Source organism: Callithrix jacchus, chromosome 2 (genome assembly GCF_049354715.1).
Source record: "Callithrix jacchus isolate 240 chromosome 2, calJac240_pri, whole genome shotgun sequence".
In the NCBI taxonomy this organism is placed as follows: domain Eukaryota; kingdom Metazoa; phylum Chordata; class Mammalia; order Primates; family Cebidae; genus Callithrix; species Callithrix jacchus.
In genome coordinates this window covers 92,054,343-92,075,876 of record NC_133503.1, presented here as the reverse complement: position 1 = coordinate 92,075,876, position 21,534 = coordinate 92,054,343, and the positions used below count along the sequence as shown (strand labels likewise).

The 21,534-nt window shown below is 36.6% G+C and overlaps 1 long non-coding RNA gene across 2 annotated transcripts in view; it reads left to right on the top strand.

Annotated features, from left to right (window-relative positions):
• Positions 1-572: 572 nt before the first annotated feature.
• Positions 573-21,534, top strand: part of LOC118148833 (uncharacterized) — a 50,016-nt gene continuing 29,054 nt past the window's right edge. For both annotated transcript variants that reach the window (XR_013532387.1, XR_013532386.1), the window contains exons 1-2: positions 573-789; positions 14,197-14,262. This is a non-coding gene — a long non-coding RNA (uncharacterized LOC118148833). The remainder of the gene's footprint in view (positions 790-14,196; positions 14,263-21,534) is intronic.

The following is a 21,534-nucleotide window of genomic DNA, read 5'->3' as shown; positions in this document are numbered from 1 at the left end:
AACTATGAGAATTCCATCTCTTTCAAAACCTTGCCAACACTTGGTGTTGACTGTCTTTTTCCTTTCAGGCATTCTGCTGGCAATATAGAAATATCACGTTGTAATTTAATTTGAATTTATCTAATAATGAATTAAGTCAAGAATCTCATCATATGTTTATTTGCTATGCAGACTAGTATTCTGGGAGTTTGAACAAATTCAAATTATTTCCTTATGGCTTCTTAGCATTAGTGCTTAAACTGTCATTCTGTGAGACTGAGGCTGTGTTAGTGGATCTGAGTCTACATGCCACTGGGAATAAAATCATTAAGCATAAACATTCCTCTTACACCCCTCCCATCTCATCATGCCTATACTCAATTCTTGCAAAAGTAGATCAGCTTAGGGTGAGGGATGATTAGGTAGATATAAAAGAGATGCCTAATGGAGCTAAAGATACAAAATGTCATGGCATTCATAATTTTTCTATTGTGGAGCATATATTTAACCTCAAAAATGTCAATCAATCTAACAAACCAAAAAAGGAACACTGATTACATCATAATATAGAGCACCCATGATGAAGACTGAGACTCAGATGAGGCAGCACACAAGCCTTCCCTGCATTCTGTGGTCCATATTGTAGGAAACAATCCTCTCCTGCCACCACGACTGCCCCTTCCTGCATGCGATCCATTAGATATCAGCTAACAAAGACTGTGTTAAAGGAAACTTGAAGCCAATGTACAAGCAAAGAGGATTTTCAAAAAATAGCAAGGGCCTTAAAACAAGAAAACACCAACACCAAAGGTAAGCAAGAGATAACAGTAGCAAGGGCTATACAAAACAGAAATAGAAACCGTTCCCTTGGCCACGTTAATTCTAGTTCCTCATCATATACTTAGCAAGGAGGGTTCAGAAAACTATACAGAGTGGAATCTCATAACATTTAAAAAGGGTCTTAAGTATGAAAGGAACAGAATAGACAGAGGGGGGAAAAAACTTGAAGTGATTGCATTCTTTACACAAATAATCTTTGATCTAATTTTAAATATAGGTAAATTTCTCAAATGGCCCAAGTGAAGATGTTTTTAAGACAGAGTAAATTAAGGAAGGGTGAAAGGGAAGAAAGTTAACTGGGACAGGTAATTTGGAAAGTGAAGAAGACAGAAAGAAAAAAGCCAACAAATACTGGATACCTTTTTTGTTCAGAGGTAGGAAGTGAGGTACTCATTTGAAAACAAATCTATGAACTGCGGGAGAAAAATCAGCCCAGGAGCAAGGATTTCACACTTCAGTCCTTGGAGGGACGCTGTGCTCTATGAGGACCCAATCATGGTGTCATGCAAATGTTGCCACTGTGTACTCTCTCCTTCTTAATCTTTGTCAATCCAGTCTTTTCTATGGATTTGCAATAATTGATAGGACAATCATAAAGTTGTTTTAGTTTCTTTTCTGTTTAAAACATGAGCATGTAACCCAATTTCCTGCCTTTTGTCTTATGAATGGATCGCCTCTTTTGGCATTTTGACAAGGGCAGTGTTCCCTTTGCATTCTCTTCCTTGCCGTGCTCCTCTTTGTCATACCCATCTCCTTTCCTCTTTTTAGAGAGTTATGCATCTCTCCATTTGTTTTGCAAAGGAATCTGGCTGGCTGGGAAGAAAGGGCTATTTTTCCCATTGGCATACGGTCAGGCATTTGAGGCATGTTGCTGTTGAGACTGTGTGTTTATTTTTGCATCGTATATCAGTCTAATTTAATGTGATTCCTGCATAAAACTGTCCACCCATACACACACATTTATATATTTTATTTTATAGTTAGGGAATAAGGATTTTTCACCTCTAAAAGAACAACTGGCAGGCTGTGATTGCTGCCTGCCTACTGAATAGTTTATTGAGAGCATAGTTAAATTAACATGAGACTTGTCATAACACTTTAATTTATCTTTGGAATAGGAGCAATGATTTGGCTGACACTTTTTTTTTCTTTCTTATTCTTCTATTTAATGTATTTTCATTCTATGAAGCTCAGGGTAGGCTTAACTCAGTCACTTGGACTTGACATCACACCTAACTTTTATTTTTTAAGAATTTGGGTTTGATAAATAAAATTCCAGATCTGATGAAAGACTGCATGGTGTTAAATTTGATAACTATTTCAATATAGTACATAAAATTAAAAAAGCTCCCATGTTTTCCCTGCTTGTCAGAAAGCTCGAATGGCAGGGCAGTCCACCTGCCTTTATGAGACAATGTATCTCCCATTTCTCCATCCTGGCTCTGGCAACTTTGTATTCTCATTTATTTTATTTTGCTTATTTGAGATAAAAAGGGATAGGTACAAATAAATTAAATCACTTAAGATCTCAGAATAAAATTGTACTGTAGGACATGTTAGCACTTACCAGCCTATTATCTGTATTCTACTGTGTCTCTACACTATATAATTATTAAGTTTATTTTGATACATACAAATCACTGTTCTGTGAATAATGTGACACCCTGAAAGTATTAAGTAAGAAGTTCTGCTGTCTCTGCTATTTTAAATGAGCATGTGTAGTTTCACTTCTCTTCCTCTCAGTTGACTCCTTCCAAAAGAGTATAATTAACAATAGCTTCTGGGCTACTGTATCTATTTAGGATGTCAGTAAAGACCTAGAGATCAATGGGCAACATCAAGGCAATAGTCCAGGTTTCATGAATAAATTTCCCCAACCATGAAATTCAAATCGGTTCTTCCGGATGCCACATAGCAAGCTGGAATGTGATGCCTCCCAAATAGAATCCCAGGGAGTGACTTCAGTAGGGAAATAATGGTCTGGCAGACACTGCTCTCCATGAGGGGTAAGCAACAGCATCATGAAGCTGGAATCAAGACTCATTACAGGAAACTCTGAACAGTTGCCTCAGATGCTACCACCCTGAGATCCCAGGCTTTCTGAGAGAATGAGTCCAAATGAATACATCTGGGACATAATAAGCCAAACCACAGAGATTTTGCTCTGAAAAATAAAAAGCAGTAATGCTGGAAGTGAGCCAAAGTTTACAATAAAGCTTGATCATATCATATACTATGGATTGTCCAAGATGAAATATGGATGTGCCCATGTTATGAATGACATATGGTCAAAACAGAAAACACACTTGCCCTTTGACATTAAGTTATAGGCATCCATACATGGGAGACATTTCTATAAAGGAAAATGTGCTCAAAATTGGAAGACAAAGCCATTGAGAAGTAGATGTTGATGGAAAGATGAGTTAAATAGCGACAGGTTGCCCTTATAAACAAAAAGATAGACAAAGTTATACAAGATCTTGAGGAATTTGTTCTCTATATCTAGAAGAGTTCCTGACACATGGATAGTATTCAATATATATCAGATGAATCAATGGCTTTCAAATACAAACATTACTATAAAGAAGTTGTCACTGTGCCCTATAGGAACATACAACCACAAGATATATTTAATGTTTTTCTTTAAATGCTTGAGAAGTAATTCAAATGGAGTAGATTCAGATATTCTTTCTAACCTCAAGACCAAGCTTATGTGCTCTCATAATTCACAAAGGGAAGGTGAACTTTTAAATAAAGCCAACAAGCAGCACTCTCTTGAATGTGGGACATTCCAGACCTGTGCTGGAGCCTTTACAGCTGTGCCAGCATTCATAGACAGAAGCAGAAGCTTTTCATTGATCACATATCATAGATTCTCCAGAAGAAATTGCAAACTCTAAAAGCATGCATCCCATCTGCCACCTAGTACCCTGTTCTTGCTCATATTTAGATGTATAAATGAAACTTGATAAGTTATGTTTTGCTGTATTTGAGGATTTGGGGCTTTGTCTCAGCTTTGTCTCAAATAACTTCAGCAATAGAATTATACTTTAAATCTTGGCCAAATTTTAAATAGCCAAAATATATTCATTGTATGGCTGCAAACATGTAATGTGGTATGCACTTGCTCAAATCTTTTAACAAATTGCAAGAAAAGATATATGTTTCCCATATGGGAAGTCAGAAATGAAAGGGCAGTGCTTATGATTTAACACTGCAAAGTTTAAAAAATCTTTCCTGGTAAAATTAATTCAGGATTCTAGCCCTGTAGAGGACATCAAAAGGAAAATTATAGAAACTGTTGCCATGTTTTACAGATCATCTGCAGCAAAAAAACAAAAAACAGTAACTTCTATGGGAAGATCAAGATGTGTGAGCACTGAGGCTTTATGAAAAGGTGCATTTAAGGTCTTTCTTTTAATAGAGTTTGAATGGTTTGATAATATGCATATTGCTCACAGAGCTTTGGGACATGATGACAGAGTCTATTTAGTGTCCACCCTGCTTCTTCTGGCTAATGTTAAGTATATACAGAATAAGAAATAAATGTAAGAAGATGTAAAGTGGATGACTGGAAAATAAGCATACCAACATGTGGATGGGCTTTCATGTAACTGGATCACCTCCTGCTTCTAAGTAGTTAGAGTCCTTCATGGTTACTCTTAGCCTTCTATTGGTTGAGACTATCCTTCAGTTCAATCCCAGATGAGCCCTCAAGTGCAATCTTCTCTACACTGAATACCTGTTCTATGCAAATTAATTGTTGAGGGTTAGATCGACATTAAATGCAATTGTTAATTTATGGAGATAACGTGGAAGGAATACAGCCAGGAAGAGACACATATCAGATCATTTCAAGATCCCAAAATGAAAGAACATCATGTGGGTCCTCTACTGGTTCTTTCTATCCCATTTTGTGTTCCACAGTGGGTAGGATTGCTTCAGGTCACATTGTTTTTATGTTACTCTTCTTTTTAGAAGTTGGCAATGAAGCCCTAGTCACAAACCCTGTGCATACCCTCCTTGTCCTCTGCAGAATTTATCTAGTTGTTCATTTCCCTTTTCACTGGATTCCAGGCCAACGAATTTCCCTATTCCTGCCATGTCTCTGACTCTAACTTGGGTGCTTGCTGTTCCTCTCCTTTACATTTAATGTAAATTTCCCACAAGATTTGCCTTTGGCTGTCTTTTCTTTTCCCTTCTAGAGTTGATCTTTCATTCATGCCTTCTGCTGAAGAATCCTAAATCAATAACCATGTTTTTCACTCCCCCTAATTGCAAGGGACATCAGCCAATCTCCTCATAAATGTCCTGTCAGCACCTCCAATTTGACATGCCTATAACTAATCATCTACTTTCTCCTTATATATGCTACACTACCTCTCATCATACTCTCAATGCGCAGAAGCTACTGCTCCAGTCGGACAGACTCAAAACCTTTGAGTCCTTCCTGTAGTAGGTCTGCATTATAAATTTAGTGCTAATCATGTAAGAATGTAAGGAAGTAAATTGCACTTTACTGTCTTTCACATGTATCCCTTTCCTGTCTATTATTGCTACCAATCATCTAGCTAACAACTGTTTCTCTCTCATAAACAATATCCATAAGAGGATTTGTCCTACTGCAATTTATTCCTTGAACTTAGACTTCTGTTTATCACACAAGCATTACGATTCCCATTACCATTATGTAGAATGGTAAGGAAAGTATTACTGAAGCAGAACTCTCGTCCAGGTATCCCCAATTATGTAGCTTTCAATGGTTTCCAAGTACTTCCTAAAAAGTATAGTACAAGAAAAAGTACAAGGGAGACTAATTCTAAAGCAGAAAGTCATTGGATTATATGAAAGGAAGACTGAAAGTAGGAGCAAAGGTAATACCAAATATTTGTTATGCATAAGCTGAAGAACTGTGGATATGTGGTGAGTTATCACTAAATTATGCAAAGAACTATAATTTGCTTGTTCAGATAATTACTCTCTTAGACAACTTCCTTTCCTAGACTCCTTAGTATTATTCTATAGGTGTACGTGTATAAAATAAATGTACTTCCCAAGGATGTATTATGGAATATGATCAGTCTTATGGTTGTAGATATGGGGCTAGGAAGACAAGTGAGGAGCATGTGGGATGAGGCTTGTGGCTTGGGGTGTGACCTGTGAAAGGCTGAACAACTCTGAATTGTGCCAAGTCTAGAGACATGCTGCTCTGATACATCTCTAAATATCGCCAGGTCTCTTTTCTGTCAATGACTAGCTGTGACACCCAGAAGGGAGGAAATGATACTAAGAGTTAACAGCTCTCCCCTATCTGTACCAATCATATTTATTTCTGAAGAAACTCTTTGCTGTTCTGAAAGCTCTAGAACAAAAAAATTACTTTCTAAAAGGTTCCATTATAACTAACTGAAAATCACAAATAATCCTTCAAATCCAAATACAAGTTCGTTTTCCATAAAGCCTTTCTAGTTGTTAGAAAGGTTTTGGTCCTCTGTATTTTATAGCTATTTGTCTGAATCTCAGTTATACTCTATTAAGTCAAGTATTAAATATATTAGAAATATAATCTCAATGTCTGGAATGCTCTGCTTTAAACCCCCCCTTTTTTTTTTGAGACGGAGTTTCGCTCTTCTTCCCCAGGCTGGAGTGCAATGGCACAATCTCAGCTCACCGCCACCTCCGCCTCCTGGATTCAGGCAATTCTTCTGCTTCAGCCTCCTGAGTAACTGGGATTACAGACATGTGCCACTATGCCCAGCTAATTTTTTGTATTTTTAGTGGAGGCGGGGTTTCACCATGTTGACCAGGATGGTCTCGATCGGTTGACCTCGTGATCCACCCACCTCGGCCTCCCGAAGTGCTGGGATTACAGACTTGAGCCACCGCGCCCGGCCTTAATGTCTTATCTCTTAATGTGCTCTATATTCCTCAATGGCTACAATGGAAGGAGAGACTATGAAATATAAGTTCAAAAAAACAAACAAACAAACAAACGTGTGTTCAAGGACCATCTCTGGGATATATGAGTTTTGTGATGGACTTTGAATGAGGTCCATAACCTTTTTCATACCCACTTTCATAATCTGCAGAACAGAAACAATAATAATATTTTCTCAAACAAGTGGTATACAACTCTGCTGATTAATCTACAGGTACTTTGTAAATGATAATGTGCTCTGCAAATATTACTTACTATGCACATCCTACTCAGTGCCTAACCAGAATTGTTAATATATGAGGCACTCAATAAATGCTAAATGCCTGTAGAATCAAATTGAATTTCAACCCTTCAAGGTGAAATAGAAAATATTAAAACAAAATTTAGAAAATATACTTTATATACACAGATTATTTTTATAGATTAATGATTTCCCAAATGAATACCAACAAACAGGAAATTGTATTGGCGGTAGCTCAATGTCTGGAATGCTCTGCTTTAAACCAGCGTGTATCTTTATCATTTTTATTTGGCATTATCTAGAAAACAGAATGTAGTCAGGCTTGATAGCATTGCCTTAAGATCTCAAAGACAGAAACAGCCCATTTATAAAGGAGAGACAAATAGAAAGTGAATGAGAAAAAGGGAGATTAATCATGGGGGAGAGACAGGGAATATGTAAGTTCAGTCTAATGAATGCTATGATTGCACTTCCCTGCTTTCACATCAGTGGGGCAAGTGAACATCCAGAATAACAAGGAATCACTTTGCTTTATAAAACTTATGATCTTTACATGAAGCATGAATGTTTTCTGAAATCTGGTCAGACCTGTATATACCTTAAGTTTGAGGAGAAGACATGAGTTTGTTTTAGATGCTAGATACTCCAAATTCACCATAGAATGAAGGTCTTTCAACCCCTATTTTACAACTGAGAAATCTAAAACACAAAGAAGAGATTTCCAGTGATGCTTAATGATAATTTAAGAGAGTCCAGAGTTATACTGCCTTTGAGCCTAGGAGACAGAGTGAGTGCTGCCGATTATAAGATCCATATTCTGTGCAGAAACCAGTGTGTTCCAATTCATCAATGTCAATCACCACTTAAGGCCTTAATGACATTCACCTCTTAGGGACTGGAGGGTAACATCTTGGTTACAGATAGTGTTTAATGGAGGAACCCACCATGGCTTTCTAGAGGCCTGTGATTCTTAGATGGCTCCTCAGGAAGATGTCCTTAACTAGAGAGTCAGAGAAAGCAGAAAAAAAGCAATAAGGCAGGCCTAACAGCAATCATAACGATAGCTAGCATTCTCTGAATGTTTACTATGTGCCAGGAATTATGGTGCATTATAGCTAGTTCCTTGCTGATTCCTCACAATGACCCTGTGAGGCAGATACTCTTATTATTCCATTTTACAGGTCCAGAAATGGAGGTAGAAATAGCCACTTGGCTCCAAACACTTTGCTCTTAACAACTGAAAGTGCCTTCGTGCTACACCAACCATGTGAGACAACTGAAGCCAGCAGAGTGTTTTTGAACGGTTGTGTCAGATAATTCACTTGGGAGGAGCTATAAACAATAGGATGAGTTTGAGAAGGGAATTAAGGAACTATGTGAATGAGTGGGGACCTAATCCTCATGGATTTTCACTGCTAAAGAAATCTAAGTTTTCCAGACCTTAGTAGACTGAAAATTACAGCTAGAGTTGTAGTATTCTGGATACTTGCAAGATGCTCATGGGACTCACTCCTTTCAGAAAATTTCCCTCAATTTTCTGGGATCTTTGGATAGTGGAAAAAAAGTATTTCTCTGATGCTGTTTTATTCTAGTTTCCCGGTTTGTATCTTATCAAAGCTACTCTTACCACTGTAAATCTTTTGGTTCAATCGTAGTGTATTTTGTTAGTCCCATGGACAACTGGATGATCAAAATATGTATCAGAGAGAAGGAAGTGGAGGCTAAACATGTAAGGTGGAGAAGAAAGGCTGACCTTACAGTGTGTGTCTAAAGCTGCTTCTTTGTAATGCTTTGGGGGCCCTTCTTTGTGGAAAATGTAAACATACAGAACTGTGTGTTTTGATGACCCCAATTCATCAGAACCTTGTTCCTCCTGAATAAATTCTCTCTAAAATCACACACATGAACTACCTTTTCTGCTAGTGAAAATTATTTCTAGATCTTTCCTGCATACTGTGTGAAAATTATATAAATAATAACAATATAACTAGTAAAAATGAAATTCATAATAGCAATTTAAAGAAATGGTTCTCAAACCTAACCTTTTTGTGTTTATGCATCACTTTAGCAGTATGATCATACATACAGAACTCCTTCTCACAATAGTGAGAAGTGGAATTTTTAAATGCATGAAATATTTTAAAGTGCAAAAAGAAATCATTTTTGCTAAAATATAATTACCAAAATATTAAACAACAAATTTGTAATATAATAAGCCGTTTTTCTTAGCATACTAAATAAAAGTTCTTAGCAGCAAGTGTAGTAATTACTGTGATTTCCAAATAGTCATGAGGGTCAACAATATTTTACCACATTTCCAACAACTGTAATACGATATGAAAATAGCTATGATTTCCATGGGGGATGAAGTCACTGTCACTGCTCTTATTACTGTGCATGTTGCATAGGAAGGTTAGCAATAACAGGGTATAGAAAATTTTAGTTAAAGATTAATGAAAATACAGTCTCCATGTTTGGGTCCCCTTCCATGAACACTCTCTCGTGGAAGCCTGCCTTCCTCTCCTAAACTCCCTTTTTCTCTCTCTATTCCCTTCCACTCAGTGTGGAAGCTGCTTTCATCTCCTGGATTCCATCTTTCTGGATTCTCTCACTCAGTGTGAGAGGAGCTTTCCTTCTCCGGTTCTCCCCGTGTGGAAACCCTTCCCACTCAGTGTCAGAGTGGCTTTTCTGTCTCTCACTCAGTGTGAGAGCTAGCTGTTTATCTCTCCTTCTTCTTTTTCTCTCTCTAAATAAATTACTTTCTACCAACAAACAAACTAAAGATTAATGAAAATAAACGTGTATTTTTTTTCATCTTTGATTGCCATTCATGATAGTCTTGGAGATTCTGTGGACTCAAGGTTTAGAAGGCTGAATTAAATTCGTGTTCTCTCCAGAAATTCTTCTTCTGTTTTTGGGGGTTTTTTTTTTGTTTGTTTATATACTTTTTTGTAACAGAGTGTCACTCTGTCACCCAGGCTGGAAGACAGTGGCGCAGTCTTACTGCAACCTCTACCTCCCGGGTTCGAGTGATTCTCCTGTCTCAGGATTCCCAAGTAGCTGGGACTACAGGTGTGCGCCACCACATCCAGCTAATTTTTGTATTTTTATTTTTTTGGTAGAGACGGGGTTTCACCATGTTGGTTAGGATGGTCTCGATACCTTGACTTTGTGATGGGCCTGCCCTGGCCTCCCAAAGTGCTGGGATAACAGGCATGAGCAAATGTAACTGTAGCTGGCCTCTCCTTCTGGGATTTAAGCTTATGAATGATAAACTGTTGAATTTTAAATATGAGTTATTGTATAAGAGAGAATATGCTTCTTCTCATTCCTAAAACCATGCCTAAACTAGAGTACCTGGTGTACTGACATTTCTGAAATTCTCTTATTTATCTCCATTTGCCATTGAAGACAGCATCAAGAGCTACAATTGCTATGTGGGTGAGGTAATGCAATTAACACTTTTATCTCTTGTCTAAATTAATAGTCTATTGTCTATCTAGTTGTATGCCAAAAGGACTAAAAAGGAAGTCACAGGCCAGGTAATTTTGAAGTAGAGCTATCTGTGCATGCAATTACTTATAAGGATAATTCACAAAGCACATGTATTCTACAGAGCTAAATTGCAGTTTAACCACCCTGGATATCTAAAAGACTAGTGAATGGAAATGAACATAGGGAAGAATTATTGGAGATGGATAAGTAGGTACTCCAAACAAAATTTTCCTACGTATTGCCTGCCCAGTGTATAGTCCAGAAATCAGTTTGTCTGCTTCTGAATGTGAAATTCTGCATTCCATAGATTTGTTTTTTTTTTTTTTGTAAAATTTACCTTAAACTAGAACTTTATAAATTATTTTAATTGCATATTTGATACATTTGACACCAATGTACTGTTCTATAATATTAGCTATTGCAGATAAAGCCAAAGTGCCCTTTACGTCACCCCCGCCCCACAATCCAACTGCTTCTCTAGATGTGGTTATGTCTATTAATGAGTACATTTCCAAACATTTTTATTACATTGGTTCATAAGTTTATTTTTATATCATATACATATTTTTATAGTTTTTTCAACAATATAATTTTGACATCTTTACATGTTAGTAAACACATGTGTACTCTTCTTAGCCATTGAATATGGATACACTGGAGTTTATGTAACCATTCCCTTTTTATCCAGCAATATTCCCCCAATATATTTATATTAGAAGCAGTGAAGCAACAAACATCTTTTTACAAACTTCCTTGAGCTCACATGATTGTATTTCCATCATGAATAAACTGATAAGTAGACTTACTGGGTCTTTTGAATGTGTATGTGATTGTATATACACATAAGAGTGTATATAGCTGTAAGTGACACTGCCATATTACTCTCCACAATGTATAGATTTATACTTTTGTCACTGCTGAATATTTCCAACTATATGTACCCTTGCTAACACTTGACTTTATGTATAAAAGGAAACTAAATGTTTATTTCCTTAGTCATAATTGGAAGAGATGAAGCTAGGTTAAAGTGAATTCTAAACAGAAATTTCAGGATCTTCTTTGTCCAGGTGGACAAGCTCTTATAAGTTTCTTAATCAAAATGAGAAAAGCTAAAGACTCTACTCACAATATCATATATAATCCAGAAACTCAAATATGATAGTATAATCTTTAGTTTTCAGCGTGAGAAGAAAGATGGGGGAGAGAGATAGAGAGGAAGACATTAAAGGACAGTTATGGGAATGCTCTGGTAGGTGGACAAAGGGTTCCCTAAAGAAACTCCCAATCTAGAGAGAGAGAGGAAGTAATGGACAATTATATTCAAGTGTAATATGTGTTAGGATAGAGATGTTGTGTGAACATGAGAAGAGACACCTGACCCCACCATGGCTCCAGGCCTCCTGACATGGTGAGGAAGGCCAGCTGAGAGAGCTGCTGTGTTTCCCAAAGCAGCCACTAGGCTGGACTTTGGTGTTTACAGTGGAGTCTGGATACAGACAACTAAAGAGGCTCTTCTCATACATAACCCATATAAAGGAAGGAGGCTCTCCTCATAACCCATATAAAGGAATAGCCTTATAACTCAGACAACTTCTAATTTACTTCCATAGCAATTTGGATGGAATTCAACATGGCTCTGCTTCCTGATGATTTCATATTCAAAAGATCCTAATGTCCTTAAAACTTTGAAAAAGGAAAAATGGTTCTTAGATGTAAGTACCAAAATGACAAAAGAGGAGAACAAAAATATTTAAAGTGTCTTTCTTTTTCTATTTTTTAGTCTTCGATTTTTAATTGTTTCCATTTTCTTTTTTTTCCTTTCTTTTATTTTCTTTCTTTTGGGGGTTTTGTTGTATGCATAAGACTAATTCTTAGAAAATGTACAGAATGGCAGGCATGTAACTTGTTGGAATGCTGTATGTGAAAGTGGACTGAAAATAAAACTTTGTACTCATGGAGAGATGACAAAAGAGAAGCAGAATGGAGGTGTACATATTGAAATTGATGTACACTTATGGTTATATAAAGCATTGGTCCATTGCCAGAGTCTCTAGGTTTATTTGCACAATTAAAAACAAAAACATACCTGGTGTGGTAGAAAAACATCAATAACTAGGTAGTGCCCCAAACAAACTCCTCTGAACATTCTCTAGGGAATACACGTTGCTAGTGAGCCCCATCAGACAAGCTGAGCAAAGTATTGAGACATATTCAGTGCCCTGAAGGTCACTTTCTTTGAACAAGTATATATGTGGCATTTTATAGTATGAGAGCTCTGCCTAGAAATATCTTTTCAAATATAGAACTTCCCTCTAGTGATCTCTAAATTCAGCAGGGCTCTTAAGAAAATAAGTGGCTTGTTTAGCTGGTAGAATAAAACAATACTTTCCAATGGCTGTTTCGTTCCTGTTGTGTTTGTGAGGCATCCATGCTGGGGGATGGAGCGAGACCACCTCTCATATTTTCTCTCTCTCTGTCTCTCTCTCTCTCTTTCTTACCTTCTCTCTCCTTTCTTTCTTACTTTCTCTCTCTCTCAGTATCCTCTCTTGGAAGACTATAGGATCTCTGGAGGGTTTTCTTTTCTAGCTCTAAGATACGTATAGAGAGAAGCTTATTTCCAGGTTCTACAGCTCTCAGTCATGTTCGAAGTCCCAAATGTCTTGGTTTATTTCATAGCTCTATTCAAGTACAAGTGCTGGTGAAATTAATGAATCACTGATGGAGAAAAGATGACAAGGACAAAGTATGTTCCCCCCATTCCCAGTTTCATACTCCTGTGAGAGAGGTGCGCCACAGGGTAAACAGGGCGTATGTGCCCCTTGAGTTTTCTGAGATAATAAAGACCCCTTTCCTCTCTATGTGGGAAGAGGACTAACTTTGTGTCCATGCTTTTTGTGGACAGTAAGTGGAAAATATATTCTCTTGCAACAAGATTCATCATGTCACATTTACTTTCTTTAATGGTTGAAAAACAGTCTGGGACCTGGCTGAGTCAGAAGGCAGGAATTTTTAGATGCAAAATAATTTCCTTGTCACTTTATTAAATCTTTATGAAGTTCTGTCTTAATAAATTAACATGTAAAGGATTAACATTTTCCAGCCTTGGTGAATATAGACTGCTTGTTTTTAATTAAAAACATTGATTGCTCCAGAAACAGAATTTGGTGCCCAGAGTGAGAGCTTCCCTACTGGAGCCCTGGAACTTGGAGACAATTGTTGGCTTGGTGCTGTCAGTTCTCTTTTCTCCCATCTCTCTGTAGAATGTCATTTATCCCAAGAGAGCCTAATGTCATACATCTGCAGTGCAATAAGCATAGCTACATAAAACTGTGGATTGAGAAAGGATTGAAACTGAGTTCAAAATATATTTAAAGATTTAAAGGACACTCCTTTCTTTATAATTGTCTTTTAGGAAATAATTTTAATTACCATTCATTCCAATTTCCATAGCTTCGTTTTTGGCATCACTTTGAAGAGTGTGAGAAATTCACAGACTGAATGGGAAGTGTTCGAACTTATAACCTTGAGGATGGTTACCATCAAGTTTAGCTTCAACTCAATACTTGTCCCCGTTCTTCTGTATATTCTCCTTTATGCTGTTTGTGTACGTGCCTCTATTTTCTGCTTAATGTTAAGCTTCTGTTAAAACCTAGATAATATTTTATTCAACTTTATGTATTTTTCAACTTATCTTCTAACACAGTGTGTCATCAGAAGAAGTTCAATAAATATTTGTTAGAGGGAGAAATAAAGGACAGTGTTTCAAAAAGTGAGTACTTACCATGATTACAGACAATAAAAAAAATCTTTTCATGTTAATAGCAGTATAATTGTTTTATGCTTATTATTAGAAATCACATAGCTTGTTATCAGATCTATAACTTCAATGATATTTTTATAAGTCAAAATGAAGACAAATATTCAAAGAATAAATATTAACAATATTAAATACTAAATAGGTTTTATGGGAATATTAGAAAAACTATGACACTGGTATTTTTTTTGTTTTTTGTTTTTTTTTTTCATTTTTTTGAGTCAGAGTCTCACTCTGTTGTCCAGGCTGGAGTCCAATGGCATGATCTTGGCTCACTGCAACCTCCACCTCCTGCATTCAAATGATTCTCCTGCCTCAGCCTCCTGAGTAGCTGTGATTACAGGCATATGCCACCAAGCCTGGAGAATTTTTGTATTTTTAGTGGAGATGGGGTTTCACCATGGTGGTCAGGCTGGTCTCAAACTTCTGACCTCATGATTCACCTGCCTTGGCCTTCCAAAGTGTTGGGATTACAGGCGTGAGCAATCTTGCACTGCTGACCCTGGTATGTTTGAATAGGAATAACATGAGAAAATTCAAGGTACATAACTTACCAGTAGTTGTTATTATGTGTGAGTTTTTTAGCAAAGACAAAATGCTGAAGTCAATTTCAGAACCAGGAGTAGAACCCAGGACTCAAATTATATTGGGATGTTGGTCTTCTAGCTTCTCTAAGTCTTGACTTTCTCATCTAGAAGAGAAGCTGATTGTACTAAACTGGATAGTCGCTCCTATTCCTGTAATAAGTCCAAAAATAAGAACCAAATGATAGTATTCAATGGTGTTCATAGGTACTTTAGAGAGCTATTTATTTGTTGCATTGTTATGTTTTTTTCTAAGTAACTTCTCTTCGTTCATCCTCAATTTATACAGCATGGCTCTGATCCAATTTGCTGCCAACCACTATACGATCTATCTCTTTATTATATAGGCCAGAATGTGAGGATAAACTTAATTTGGGGCTCTGGCAAGTCAGATCTTGATATGCTATGACTCCCCTGGTAGTAATTTAAACAAGTTTCAATGTCCTTTCAGAGTATAAGAATGTAGGTGCTTTTTTACATTTTTTTTTTTCACCTGCAGAAATAGAAGTTTTAGGTAACACTTTTCTCTTGGTAAATAACACATTTTATATAACCAGTTTATACTCCCATATGTTTCTCATGATGATGTCTTTCTATTAAGGACTTTTTGAGGACTTACAGGCCTGTTTCATCAATAAAACTAGATTTTTATTGCATTCATGAGTTCTAAAGTAGTAAATGCTTTAAACAAGGCTTATGGTAAATGTAATTGAATTATAGATCCAAAGTACATGTTGGTAGCATTATGATGTTACTGGAAGCCTATAGAAAATGTAGTTGATGATAACTGACAGAATACTTCACATTAGGTACAACCACACCAACCTGTAATCCTGCTTGTTCTTAATGTCCATATTCTCTTTCATTTCTACATGTATTTTTTAGAAATAGAAACATTTTGAAAGAAATTGCATGTATTTTTCTTAGATTTTCTTCTCTTTCTCTGACTTTAACTTTCTTAACATGTCACTCAGTGGGATCTGTTAGAACGGCGGACAATAAGAAGGTTCCCTTTTGCTACATTTCAAGTCTGTTTAAACTTAAAAGTCAATAGATAGTTTTACTTTATTCCTTGCATGAAATGACATGAATTAGAACAGTCTAATATGAAATTTTAGACTTGATTGCTCTAGTAATCCTTGAAACTGGCCTCTGAGGAATAGTGTTTGAAGATCTCGATGGGACATTAATTCAGCTGAGATTGTAGTGTCCCTCAGGTCAGCCCCAACCTCCCAATTTTTCTTTAGTGATATAGTAGGACACTGTAGAAGTATGTTCACAATCAAATTTACTCCTTTAAGCAGATGATACAGCAACTATTTCATTCACCTAGGTCAGTTGGCATGATCTAAGCAAAATGCCTTATTAGATGAAATGTTCCCAATTACTCACTGGATTAATACAAATCCGTTTATCTGAATCTACAGCTGGCAGTGCAAACCTTTTTGTGAGTTCATTGCTAACACTCTAAAAAAGAAGGTCACATTGCTGAAGTGGGAGAAAAGAAAGAAGACATGGGAGCAATACCATTCTTTCAGACAAGTAGGACACACTTTTGAACAACCCAGAAAAGCAATTGACTAGAGACCGTACATCCCAAAAGGACAAGAAAGCATGATTGTATCACTTGTATCCTTGAGAATCCAAAATGTCAATTCCCCTCTAAAAACTTTAGACCAGCAGCTCCGAGTTCCAAAATAGTCCTTTTTAATTCCTTTAATTGTCTTAATTTTCTATTTCACTTTGGAAGCAAAGCATACATGTTTGCATGGTATACCATGAACCACTCATTAAGCATAATTGCATATATTTTCTTATTGCATCTACTTAGTAACAATATGAATAAACTATTATTATCCATGTTTTCCAAGTAAGACAACTGAGATTCAAGGAGACAGACTAATTTTTTCCAAGGTCACGGTACTATAAGGTAGAAATATTGGGGTTTTAACATGGACTCATGTGGCTCTAAGGCCTGTGTTCTCTATACTGTATTAACCTTCTCAAAAAAATGCTATTTTTATTAGTCACAAACAATAGAACCTAAGCAACTTCATATGATTCAACCTAATAAGTTTGCAGTTGTCAAACTTCAGGTGGTGCACAGAACACATTTATTTCATGTGATTACTGGCAACATAAGAGGGGCTCAGTTTGGGGGACCACAAAACCTCAATTAGTAGCTTTGGATGATTTTAAAAGAGTGTTTTGTATAATAACCTATATTACTTTTGAATAAGGTTTAGACCAATGTTTCCCAAGTTTTATGTGCATACAATCACCTGGGGAAATCTTACTAACATACAGATTCGATTCAGTAGGTCTATGGTGGAGTCTGAAATTCTGCAATTCTAACAAGCTCTCAGGCGATGCCAATGTAGCTACTCTGGGAACCACACTTTGAGTAGCAAGAGATTAGGCCACTATTCTTAAAAATAAGGATTCATTCTTTAAGAATAGTCTGGCACCAATAGCAGCTGTCTCTGGCCTGCAAATTTGCTAAGTGACATTTGTGCCGTCCCTTGCTTTCTGAAGCCAAGAAATTAAGAACCAGAACCTAAGGATTCTGTGCAAAATGCACTATAACACACATCCTGGCTCTGATCTCTTCCTCGCAGGAAGTTCTTCCAGGCTTAAATAAGTAGAAACTATTTAGAGAAATACTCCCATCATCCAAGGTGGTTACCACCAACTCTGATAGTTTATGTTAGTTGTAAACAGTGAGAGAAAAAAATCAGATTAAAAATTTCTGGCTATAAGGTAAGCACATGAATTAATCAGTTAGTAATCTTGAAAAGTTATATTATTAATTCAACATGAAGACATGAAAACTAAGACTACTTATGATTATTATTACTTTGTAAAGACTATAGGTTACTACTTATTTATCTTTTGCTGAATACCTCACCACCTTAAAATTTAATGGCTTAAAATAATAAATATTAAATATTGCTTAGAATTCATGAGGATGTCTAGACTGGGTCAGTTAGGGCTGAGTGGAATAGGATGGCCTCAGTTACAAGATTGAGATGTTAACTGAGACTGCTCTGTCATTTTGGAGCTGTGACCTCTCTCTTTGTGATCCCTCATCCTCAGGAAGATATACTGGATTCATTTTTCATTCTTCTATTTTTATTTATTTTTCTAATCTTACTGAACTAGAACTTTAAGTAAAATGCTGAATACGAATATTAATAGTACAGTCCTTGTCTTTTTCCTGATTTAAAGGGTAGTTTTTCAACATTTTCCATTGAGAATATTTTTTGTAGAGACTATCAAGTTAAAAGAAGTCTTTAGTTTGTTTTCTAAGATGTTTTTTCCTTATTTATCTATTTATTTCAAAAACTGTATGTTCTACTTACGTGTACCCAATGTTACAAAACTAAACACTGGGTACTATCATCATAAAAATGCGATTCTTCATAGGGTGACTGCAGGGTTCCCAGCAGCAAAAGAGTGGAGGTGCCAGTGTGAAGGCTGATTTTCAAGCATCTTCTTCCATCGTGTTTGCTTATATCCCATCATCAAAGCAAGTTACGATGCCAAGCTAAAATTCAAGTGATGGAGGCAGAGACTTCACTTGCTGGGAGGGGCTGTGAAATATTAAGAGCATCTTTTCAATGTAATACACTTTGCTCTCTGACTACAATGAGTGATACTCCATCCACAGTTAAAATATGCGTATACCCATCTTGGGATCCCTCAAAGTCTTATCCAATGTTGTCATCAGGCCTTAATGTAGATGAAGCCCCTTGGATGGAGTTCTTCTTGATTCAGAAACCTGAGAACTAAAATTACAAGATAACTGCTTTCCATCTAACCCACATGCAATGTTGGTCAGGGACTGAGTAACTGCAATAGATACTCCCACTCAAAAAGATGAAGAAATGGAAGGGCACTGATTCATAGCAATTCTAAAATCCAGCCAGGCTTATATTAGCAGGTCTCATTATTTTGGGGGCAAAGGATGATTTCTGATTAGGGCCCAGTTCTGATCTTCATGACTGTCTCCCTAATGCTGCAGCTCCATATGGCTTTTGGATCCACTCTGGGTTTTTCACTCTGCTCATGGAGAACTCTTTCTTTTTCCACAATAAATGATTCCTATTTGCAGCTGAGTAATTTTCACCTTTCTTCTTACAGTAGAATATGCAAAGACCACTGATCTTCTTTTAAATATAAATTATCTTTGTTCCTTTTAGTCTAAGGAACTTTGTTCCTTTTAGTTTAAGGAAACTTTGTTTCCTATTAATCAATTCATGTTCACTCCCATGCCCTGTAAGCCACATTCCTTTTTTGTTTGCTTGTTTAAGACCAGCTTCTATTTGGTGCCGTGAGTCAAATTGGCATGACACACTGTCTTATGTTCCTAGACCTTTAATCCAGCTATGTCTTCAAGGGAACTCTAACAACAGATCTTATAGTCATTTCCTTGACTTCACTTTTGGCTCTGCACCTTGTTTCACATTGTAATACAATTATTTCTATAAGATAGACCATTTTATTTTCCTACCATGCAAGTCCTGGCCTCTCTCTGAATTCTGCCTGAAAGTTGAGTAGGTTTTTTCTGTAGTTCATTGACAACCTCCTCAATTTTATTATTCACAGCCATAAACAACATCCATTGACACTTTCAGCATTCTAGTTGCAGATTTCCTTAGCCAAAATCCAAAAGTTTACTAGGTACACTCTCAATCTTTCAAATGATCACAAGCAACAATTTTTCCAATTTGTTTTGCTGCTATATTATGAGTTGCTATATATATATATATATATATATATATTTTTTTTTTTTTTGAGACAGAGTTTCGCTCTCGTTACCCAGGCTGGAGTGCAATGGCGCAATCTCGGCTCACTGCAACCTCCGCCTCCTGGGTTCAGGCAATTCTTCTGCTCCAGCCTCCAGAGTAGCTGGGATTACAGGCACACGTCACCATGCCCAGCTAATTGTTTGTATTTTTAGTAGAGATGGTGTTTCACCATGTTGACCAGGATGGTCTCGATCTCCTGACCTCGTGATCCACCCTCCTCGGCCTCCCAAAGTTCTGGGATTACAGGAGTGAGTCACCGTGCCTGGCCCGAGTTGCTATTTTTTTTTTTAGTGTTCTTTAGAAATATCCATGCCATTTTTCCAGGCTGCACTGAGTTTACTACCCATTTTTCTAGATTTTTATTAATGATTTATTCACAGTTTTCCCTTCTTTTCCTGTTTCGTGGTATAAAATTCAATGCCACACATTTTAGATTTGTGTTTAATACCACCCTACTTCTAGTATCAATTTATTCCTTAGTTGTTGCCGTAAAACAAATCACTCTAATACCTAGCAGCTTAAAGCAGTATATATTTATTCTTTTTCAAAATTCTGTGGATTTTCTGGACAGCTCTTAAGGTCTGAGTCTTAGGTGGAATGGTTGCGAGTTTATGAATGCTTGGAACTCTTCTTGGCCGGGTGTGGTGGCTCACGCCTCCCAGCACTTTGGGAGGCCGAGGCAGGTAGATCACGAGGTCAAGAGATCGAGACCATCCTGGTGAACAAGGTGAAACACCGTCTCTACTAAAAATACAAAAATTAGCTGGGCATGGTGGCGAGCGCCTGTAGTCCCAGCTACTCAGGAGGCTAAGGCAGGAGAATTGCTTGAACCCAGGAGGCGGAGGGTGTGGTGAGCCGAGATTGCGCCATTGCACTCCAGCCTGGGTAACAAGAGCGAAACTCCGTCTCAAAAAAAAAAAAAAAAAGAATGCTTGGAACTCTTTCCACAAGATTTCTAACCCATGGAAGGTTTGTCTTGGCTTCTGTCATTATGGTTTCAGGGATCCTAGTAGCAAGAAAGGGCAAGCCCCAAGGTAGTATCATATGTTTTAAACACTGCTTGGATCACATTTGCTAATATATTATTGACAAATTAAGGTCACATGGACAACGAGAGATCCAAGAAGAAGAGACACAGACTCTGTGTGTTGATGAATAGAGCTGTAAAATATTGTGGGTATTTTTCTCCTATTATTCAAGATTGCAAAGAAATATATTCTTATTCTACTGGAAAACTATTTAAACAAATAAAACCTGATTTTTAACATAGAATAAAATATTAGAATTGGCATTTCATGAAACATACACAAATATATATAGACATATAGTTAGCTATAGATATACAAATATATATACATAGTATATATACATATATACATTTATACACACGCATAAGTATGTGGGTACATGTGTGTATATTTCTAAAGCAGATGTCTCGCTTCTAAATAAAAAGCATGAGATTCTTATCTTCTTCTAGAATTTTTGTGTAATTTTTTCTTCATTCTATTTTACAATTACGCTTTACTTTAATTCATTTTATTTAGCTAAGAAATTTTTAAGATGGGAGTTTAGTAACTCAAAACCATATTACTTATATATACAATTTAGCATCTATATTTGTATGCATTCTGAAGGTCAAATTATGAATAATTTTATGCCTAGTTACATAATACATTCTACTTGGTAACTATTTTTTTAAGAACACCATTCCTACAATCAGTACTATATTTGCTTTCTACATGTAAATTTAAGTTAGGTAGAATGTTAACAAATGTAGAACTGAATTGAATTCTTCAGTTACCAGAATTTGTTTTGATTGTTCTAATTTAAAT